This window comes from Callorhinus ursinus, unplaced genomic scaffold, assembly GCF_003265705.2.
Source record: "Callorhinus ursinus isolate GAN/ISIS: 27379988/994484 unplaced genomic scaffold, GSC_fseal_2.0 scaffold10, whole genome shotgun sequence".
Classification (NCBI taxonomy): Eukaryota; Metazoa; Chordata; class Mammalia; order Carnivora; family Otariidae; genus Callorhinus; species Callorhinus ursinus.
In genome coordinates, this window is record NW_027397072.1 from 9,860,113 (window position 1) to 9,869,697 (window position 9,585).

Sequence of the window (9,585 nt, forward strand, 5' to 3'; positions counted from 1 at the left end):
CACTTTGACAATGACCTTTTCTTCTTCCACCATCTGCATGCAAAAGGACTCCCCAACTTCCCTCTCAAAGTTCAAAGGTTTATAGCTACATTTTCACATCTCCTAGGGTGCAAGCATTTTAATACACTGCAACAAATGTAATATAAAGTAAAGTACTTGAAGAGGCAATGGACAATGATTCCACTGGGGGAATGGAAGTAGCACTAGGTGGTAATGGGCTGCAAAGTTGGTAGTTTTGTGGCAGGATCCTAATACACATAACCAAAAAAATCGCCTTGCTTTCCCTGTCTCTTAAGTCTTGGTCAGTCCAATAAGGGAAAACAAAAAACAAAAAAACAAGAACAAATAAAAACAGAAGGAAACCCTTGCTCCTGTTTTAGGCATTGCCCTCAAACTGTGCGGTTGTGGCAGCAAAGCAAAAAACACAGATCAGAGATAGAGTCGGTCAAAGATACAGTCAATTTTAGCTGAGTCTGTGGACATTGAAGACAGCGGAATGATGCAATTTATTTTCTCTTCCAGAATGTTAGGTCAACATGTCCGATTGGTAGGACAACCATATGGACTGACATGTTGCCATCGCTTGATACCATGTCTTTAAGATGTTCATAAAGTAGACCCAGTTTGAAGCTGCCGCTCAGACAGACTCTGTCGCAAGGATGAGAATTCTTAAGTGATTGTTCATAGCTCCATCCTCTCATTTCTGGAGGCTCACTGTTATGCTGTAATTGAGCATGTGAGAGTATTTTGGTTAGGAGCTCAGTGAGGAAAGAAATAACTTTAAACAAAACTAAAATAGCATGATAGTTTAGACACTCATATTTTAAAAGGACCTTGGGGCTCATCAACTTCACTGTGGTCATAAGCATGAGATGAGCACTACACGTGCCCCTCGTGATGTGAGACCATCATAGGACAGTGACATGGTCTCAGAACTTAACACCAGCGCGCCTGGGCTTGATTCCTTCTCCAGCAATGACAGGTGCAACTTGGGCAAGTTACTTAACTTCTGTGATCCTCACTCTTCATCTGTAAAACGGGCTCAATATGACCAAAAGGAAAACACGAACCACCCACACAGGGCTGAACTAATGAATGGATAGTGCTGGAAATAGCATTTATCAACAACAGAACATTCAACAAATCTCCATCCTTTAGTTATGCAGGTTGAAAAAATGCACACTTCTGTGTGTGCATATGCATGTGTGTGTGTGTGTGCGTATATGTCTCTTAGTGAAGAATACATGGAAACTGTTCTAATTGAAAGACCAAATAGCAGCTGAATGGCATTGTCCCAAATCTCTGCTTTGTCATCTAGCTTTGAACATTGTTTTTTTTAAGAAATAAAGGCAAATCTGGAATATGATTAAGACTCAGCAGAAAAACATGGAAGAAGAAGTAGAATAAGGAGGAGGAGAAGAAGAGGAAGAAGAAGAAGGAGGAGGAGGAGGAGGAGGAGGAGGAGCAGGGGGAGGAAGAGGAAGAAGGGGAGAGCGCTTTATCTAAGTCACTAAGTTTATTTCATTCTAAAAAGAAAAAGCAGTGAAAAGCCTATAAAATATATGGTGTAACCGATTGGAAAGAGAGATACTTCACTCTTTAGCTTCTTAGAAGCCTGTATCTAAAGTAATGAAAACAAGCACTTTTTTAGGACCAAAAAAAAAAAAAAGCCTCTCTGAGTATCGTAGGTGTATGTCTAATTCCTTAAAACCTGCCAGTACTTTGTCACTGATGAAATTAAAACTGCCAGCACTGGCAATGGGAATTGTGCTGATATAAAAGTGAGTTGCTTGGCAACAGATTAACTTATTTAAAACTTTTACCGCTGCTTTGACAAAGAGGCTGAAAAAGGAAATATGAAGGCAACAGTACAATCTTCAGGATCAGAACCTCCAGGAGATCCTCCAAAGTAGAAGTCTCTCTGACCTACATCCTAAAGCTGCCAGTTTGCAAACCGAATTTGCCTAGCACCCTGGCCAGTGGGTTTCCTGTTAGATTCGGCTAGTGAGAGGTGCTGGCTGCAGACCACTGGGCAGGGGAGGAGGTTTGTGCCTCTGACAGTGCCAAAGCTGCTGGTTAGAGCTGGCCGTGACCATCAGGGGATTGCAGACTCCAGTGGCTGGGGTAGAAGTAGCCCCTTTTTTGTAGCCCCAGCCATGGCCCAGGGGGTGCCCTGGGGTAGACTCAGGATTGGCTGCCAGAGTGTCTCTAAAGCTCAGTATCAGGTGTTAGACCTGCAGACTTCACCTCCAGGGTGTCAGTATATTCTGCTCACAGGGTCATACCATTCTTCCTTTCCCCCTCTCCACACCCTGTATTTTCTCTTCTGTTCTTCCTGCCCTCATAACACCCCCCATCCTGTTTTAAACTCTGTCACTAACAGAATCTTAAAGGAGTTTAAAGCCTCTCCCAGTAGACTCAAATTGCAGAGTGGTATGATATGGGCAAAAGTAGAAACAAGCATTATAAACCAAACTAGGAAGGGTACTGTGATGGGTAACTTAAACCTCTTGATAGATAGAAATCTTTATAGACATAGACACAGATTACAGAAATGATGCAGGTGGAGATATTCTATTGGTTCTGTTTCCCTGGAAAACTGACTCCTGCAGGTGCCATGACCAGCGTGGGAGGTGATGCTGTTGGCGGCAGAGGCCAGACAACGAAGAGCTCTGATAGCAACTGAAGGTTTTGGGGTTCTATTCTAACATTCATCAGAACCCCTCCTTTTCGGGGCACCTGGGTGGCTCAGTCGTTAAGTGTCTTCCTTTGGCTCAGGTCATGATCCCAGGGTCCTGGGATCGAGCCCTGCATGGGGCTCCCTGCTCAGCGGGAAGCCTGCTTCTCCCTCTCCCACTCCCCCTGCTTGTGTTCCCTCTCTCACTGTGTCTCTCTCTGTCAAATAAATAAATAAAATCTTCAAAAAAAAAGAACCCCTACTTTTAAGGGAGAGGAGTGAAACGGTCATATTTTACTTTCTTGAAAACCACCCTGGTTGTAAGAGTGTGGAGGATGGATCTCCAAGGAAACTAGTTTTAGGAGAGCATGATCCTCAAGGGAAAACTCCTTGGAGCATTCAGCTAAACCTCCACACATCCAGGAGTCATGTGTTTCACCTCCCAGCTATCCAGACCCTCGTCTTCGGCAGAGTCCAACTCACTCCTCCCCGCTCTAAGATCATCTAATGATGATCTTGGGCCACAGTGGGGGCCATGGTTTCTCCAAGTCTCTGCTTTTGATCAGACCACTGTGTTCAGGAACCATAGACGAGGGCAGATGGATTGGTGGTGTGAAGCTATTCTTCTTGACCCAGAATCATTTAAATGACTACTGCTATAAGTAGACAACGTGGGTGCCAAAAAGCACATGAACTCAGAGATGACTTCTATGTCCAGACCCTGACAGACTTTGTGGTCACAAGAGATCTTCATAGAAAGGTCTAGATCTCTAGTCATGATCTGGTGCTTCGCATGTGGTCTTGTTATCCCATTCAGGGCTTTCCAGAGGGAAGTAAATCAGGCTGCCATTCCACAAAGTCTCCAAACATGGAACCCAAGGGTATGTCTTCTGTGCATTTAGCGAACTTAAGCCTTAGAGCCCTGGTGTATGTGCATGGGCCCCTCCCAGGATCTGCAGAGGGACAGCCCTGACAGTGTGTTTAGAGTCATACGGTTTTATAAAATTTGCAAAAGTAAGGTACTTTAACTACAATCACCTAAGACTGCTGTCTCTTTCCCTTCCATCTTCTCTGCCAAACTTCCCCTTGTGTTGGGTGGTATTAAAGTGGCCATCGGCATTTTGAGGATCTCACTGGGAAGAACTCAAGTTGGGGTTAGTCTGGGTTTATTGAAATGAATTTATGTGTCTCAGTCACTTCCAGAGCAGTTGAGTTATTGTAACCATTCGGGTGTAGGAACGAGTTCTAGAAGTATTCCTATCACCCACGGTGTCGCCTCACCCGTGCCACGACCTGAAAGTGAGGGGCCAGAGGCTGGTTCACAGTGTAACCTTACTCCGCAGTCACAGAAACATGCAGGGAGCAGCGGAGAAACAGGTCTCAAGATGTGCAGAGCCAGAAGTTCATCTGTGGAAATCCTTCCAATCATCAAACATATAGAATTGTAAGCAGATAATTTGAAACAGAAGTTCTATCCTTCCCACGAATATCCTTGATAGCACAGCATATACAATCAAAATACCCCATATTTTTTTCTTTTTAGAAGGGAATCAAATGAAATAGAATTCTTAAAATAACTTTAAATTCTTGTCGCTGGGACTAAAATACCAACATCAACAAAAATAACAAACTTATAATACACCATTGTGACAAAGACAAAGACAATGTGACAAACTGCTTAATGAGTCGTCTCGTCCAAGTTTTTTTAAAAAGAAACTTGAAAAACTTGAAAAGACCTGAAATCTTAGAGCTTTTAGATAAAAGAAATGTGATGGTGGTTTTTCCACATTTGACAACAATAGTAAATATTTCCATGGCATTACTGATAAAAAGTCATGATGCTGAAAGTTTGTCTGAACTATTAATAACTAAAAGAAATCAACCAGCTTTTTGAGAAGAGAGTCTGAATTATCCTTCTCTTCTCTTTAGAGAAAAGATGACAAAGTTATCAAAGATTATACCCTTTGCCATACTATTTTGTTAACAAAGGCTAATTGATTCATAGATAAGGAATGTGAACTCTTTCCTTAAAGGTATAAACTCTGATCCAAAAGCCTAGAGGATACTGATGCTCAGGGAATATATGAATTTAATACATTGAAAATACATTTTATTTTAATATATTAAAATTAATATAATTTTGTATATTGTATATATTTTCTGTATATTAATTTAATATGTACAATAAGTGAATTTATTATATAGAAACATATACAATGAGGAAAATACTGTTATTTATTCATATGAATACTAGCCAACATTTACCGAGTGATAACTGTATGTAAGGTATTGGTCTAAGTACTTTATGCATATAATTTTTCAAAACACATACATGCATTTAACCCATAAGGTAATTCAATTAACTCACTCAGGGAGTACAGAGTCACTAATTCCAAATTAGAACTGTTTTGTCATAGGTAATTTAGGTAATTGTTGGACATTTTCCTAAGGTCAGAAAAATAAGTTATCACAATATGTTGAATTGCTTTTATTTTGCTATAAAAATTCAGCATTTAAGGGAGGGAGCAGGGTTGAGGAAAACAGCTTTGGACCCACAAAGATCTGAGCCTAACTGCATGTTTTATTATTTACCAGAAGATTTTACAAAGCTACATACCTCTCCTCATCATGTCTCGATCGGATAGTGAACGTGTCAGTGAGGACACATGAGTGAAAGCCAAAGTTTAATTTATTTTAGGGAGCCATTTCCCCAAACCTTAAGCTTAGGAGAGGGAGGGGAGGGAGCTTTGTTTTACCCAGGACTCCCTTGGCCGCTGCAGGTTAGTTGCTGGTCAAAAACATTCTGCCTCCCGCAAGACTGTTGAATCACAGATCTGTACCTCTGAAACAAATAATGCAATATATGTTAAGAAAAAAAAGAAGAAGAAGAAGAAGATAGCAGGAGAGGAAGAATGAAGGGGAGTAAGTCGGAGGGGGAGACGAACCATGAGAGACGATGGACTCTGAGGAACAAACTGAGGGTTCTAGAGGGGAGGGGGGTGGGGGGATGGGTTAGCCTGGTAATGGGTATTAAAGAGGGCACGTTCCGCGTGGAGCACTGGGTGTTATGCACAAACAATGAATCATGGAACACTACATCAAAAACTAATGATGTAATGTATGGTGGTTAACATAACAATAAAAAAATTAAAAAAAAAAAAAGAACATTCTGCCTCCCATCCAAGTACTAACCAGGCCTGGCCCTGCTTATCTTCCTAAATCAGACTTGAGGTCAGGCACATTTAGGGTGGTATGGCCCGGAGACTCTTAACTCTAGGAAACAAACTGAGGGTTGCTGAATGGGAGGTGGGTGGGGGGATGGGCTGACAGGGTGATGGGCGTTAAGGAGGGCACTTTATGTAATGAGCACTGGGTGTTATATGCAGCTGATGAATCACTAAACTCTGCTTCTGTAACTAATAATACGCTATATGTTAATTAATTGAATTAAAAAAAATTCTGCCTCTCATTTACCATGCATTTAAGACTGTCTTAGAAGAAACGTGGGCTCAGAGAGCCCAGGAACTGCCCCTACGCTTCTGGGTGCATCTGGCTGCCTGTGCCAGGAAATCTGCAGTGATCACATCCTACCTGATGCCACCAGTCACGGCCCTTCCTCTCATCACCTGCAAGCAGGGACTGTGAACACACAAAGCCACCTGCCCTTCCTCAAACACGCCTCGCTTCCCACATCTCCCTGGGCCTCACACACCAGTCCTCTCACGGGATCCCCTTTCCTCTTCCATCTGTGAACTCTTAGCTACCCTTCAAGGTCCAGCTCTCATTGCCTTTGCTCAAAGTACTCACATTCCTGATGTCTCTTCTTATAAGGACACCAGTCCTATCGGATCAGCTCTATCCTTATGACTCCACTTCACCTCCTTCACTTCCTTAAAGGCGCCTTCTTGAAATACAGTCACATTGCGGTTAAGTCTTCAATATATGAATTTGTAGGGTGACACAATTCAGCCCGTAACGGGAGGGGAAGGGCTAAATTGGAAGCGGGATGTGAGACATCCAGCGACTGCACCATGGCAACTCTGCAAGAGACGCCTGTCCTGGGGCTTCTGAGGAGCTCCCAGGTGGTGGCACTGACAAGACATGCTGCCTGAGAGAGGCTGACACAGATGAGCGACCCAGGGGATGAAAGGCCATGTCCACAGTGCGCCGAAGCTCCTGCTCCGGCCACTGTGCAGGCTAAAAGAAGAGGCTAAGGCGGGGCTGGGGAGCCAAGAAATAGCAGGAGAGGGGGGTGCTGAGTAAGGAGTTTGTCCTCCTAAGACCAAGATGGCTCAGAGACATGGATGTCACATTTGTATCTTTGATTCCTAGGGGCGATCAGGGCACAGAGTCAGTGTTCAGTCATTAGTCAGTGCATTTCAGATGGTTGTAAACATGAGTGCATAGTGAGCTCCCCAAAACTGAAGGCTTCCCTGCAGAGCCTGCATCTGTCCCAGAAGCTGTGGAAGGTGGTTATGCTTTGGATAAGACTTTGAAATTCCTGTCCTGGCCTCATAGTCTGACTCCTCATTTACAACATCATAAAATGAACCAGAAAAAAAACTTCCCATCTCTTTCCACGCCTGAGTACATTTTTCGTTTACGCTATGATCTTATGAACCATACTATTATTTTACTTATGAGTTGGCTTCATTTTTCAGAGGCATTTTAAGAGGAAGACAACTCACAAGTCTCCTTCATTAGAAACATTGTACATCAAAAAAGGTTCATGGCTCTTTGCCATTTTGTTGTTCATATATAGGGAGCATTCGTAATATCTCATTAAAGCCTCTCTCTTCTTTCAACAGAGGCCATAGGTTGAACTTGTCTTATGAGCCAAGCTCCACTGCTGCTTTGCTGTTGTCCTGCCTGCTGAGGTGCAGGGCTGAGCCCTGACCACTGGCTCTAGCTCTTTCTGAGAGGGGTGCTGATGTCCACTGTTTACCCCAAGAACTGGACTAGACAAAGTAAGCCCAAACATAATAAGATAGCCCATTAGAAACATTTTCTGTGCTTACATCTTACTGACTTCTATCATAAATTAGAGATTTTGAAGAGAGTGAGTCATAGAAAAAGGAAAAATAATAACGTGGTTCGGCGATCAGCATATGATATCTCCCCGATGACTCATAACATCAGACTCAAGTCAGGACAAACAGAGTTCCTGTCAGAAAGAAGTGCAGTTAAAAATAGAGGCAAAATAGGAAGGGGGGGAGCATTATAACTGTACCTAGAACTTTCCCCACCCTAGATTCCCCCTAATGAAGGGTTGGAGGGACAAATGAGCTGAAAAGTTTGCATCATACGTCCCAAGAAGAAGCAGCCCCAAGGATCCAAGACAAATGGATTTCTGAAAAAAAAAATCCTCCAGGAAAAGAGGCTGTGCACCCCCAAAGCATGCATTATCCTTCAAACGGGTCGGGGGAGGCTAATGGGAGAAGGGATCTTCCAACAAAATTATGGTAGGACAGAAGGAGCTTAGGTTTTAGAGTTAAACAGACTTGCATCATAATTTAAGCTCCACCAGAATTTGCCGTGCAGCTGTAGGAAAGGCCGGGGGTTACTTATCTTCCCTGGTCCTCAGTTTTCACAGCTGTACACAAGGACAACAAGAGGCAACCCAGAGCCATGATGAGGATGAATGTTAAGTATGTGAAGCACTTAACTTGGTGTATCAATTTATCGATGGGGCATCAGATAATTCTTTGCCTTCAAACAACGGATGAAAATAGATCTTGACAGAGGTTTCTAAATCTCTAGTTAATAAACTCGAAGGAGTGTCTGTCAAGCATGAAGCACCGTCCCAGCCCCGTGAGGATGGTGTAAAGCTCTGTTCACTATTACTCTGATCCCTTCCACATTTATTAGAGTGGAAGAGTTCCAGGGCCTCGACTGGCCCAATCGTCCCTGCACAAGGGGCCTTCTTCCTCAGTCTCTCCCCAAGTAGGGTAGCCTGTCTTTCAATGCACATTTGGAGACCTGAAAATAATTTTAGATCAGATAATTTTGGCATAACCACTTGCTTACTTAGGTGACGTTGGCAAGATGATTAACCTTTTGAGACTTAGCTTCCCTGCCTGTGAAATGGGTAGGTAACTACAATCTTAAATAGATGCTGTGAAATGTTATTGTTTATTTTATTTTATTTTATTTTATTTTTAGGAGATGCTGTGAAATGTTAAATAAGGAACTCCAAGGACCTAGCATAGGTTAGGGGCACAATAGTCATTGGTGAATTATTTTTATTCCTCTTTAGTGACTAATCTCTGCGTCTTTCTGAGTATAAATCAGCTAACTGACAGCAGAAAGTACCCCCCTCCCTTTTCTGTTGACAAAAACATAGTTGGAAAGGAGTTAGCTAGATGTCTGTTTACATGAAGGAAGGCGTGACTGTCCCTCCCCTCAGGACAGCCTCTCTGGGTCTTTGTTGGTCTCTGCTGTCTTGTTCCCAGGGAGGGAGGAAGAGCGAGAAGTGTGGTCTTCACCGCGGCCTGCGTCTGACACTGCCGTGAAAAGGTCATGGCCTTCAGAGACAGACCTGTGTGGTTTCATGTCCTGGTTTTCAGTTTCATAGCTGTGGGAAGTTAGGACCTGGGAGGCTCCATTTCCTGCAGTACCACTCAGAGAGCTGGCTCCCAGGGTTGCCAGGATGGTTTGACAGAGCAAAGGAAGAGCCTGACCCAGGGTCCCCATAAACACTGTTGCTTGGCTGTCCTGGCCACACACATAGGACCCAGGACTTCACTCTTCACACTTCCTTTGAAAGCAGACACCCTCCACGATCTCCTTTGAGATTCATCTCGATAAACAGTTGCAGCCTGGAATCTATCTACAACTCACACTCCCCCCCCTTGATCCTAAAGTCAAGTGCCAGGGTTCTCTGTGATGGCAACGCACAGGGTGAGTGG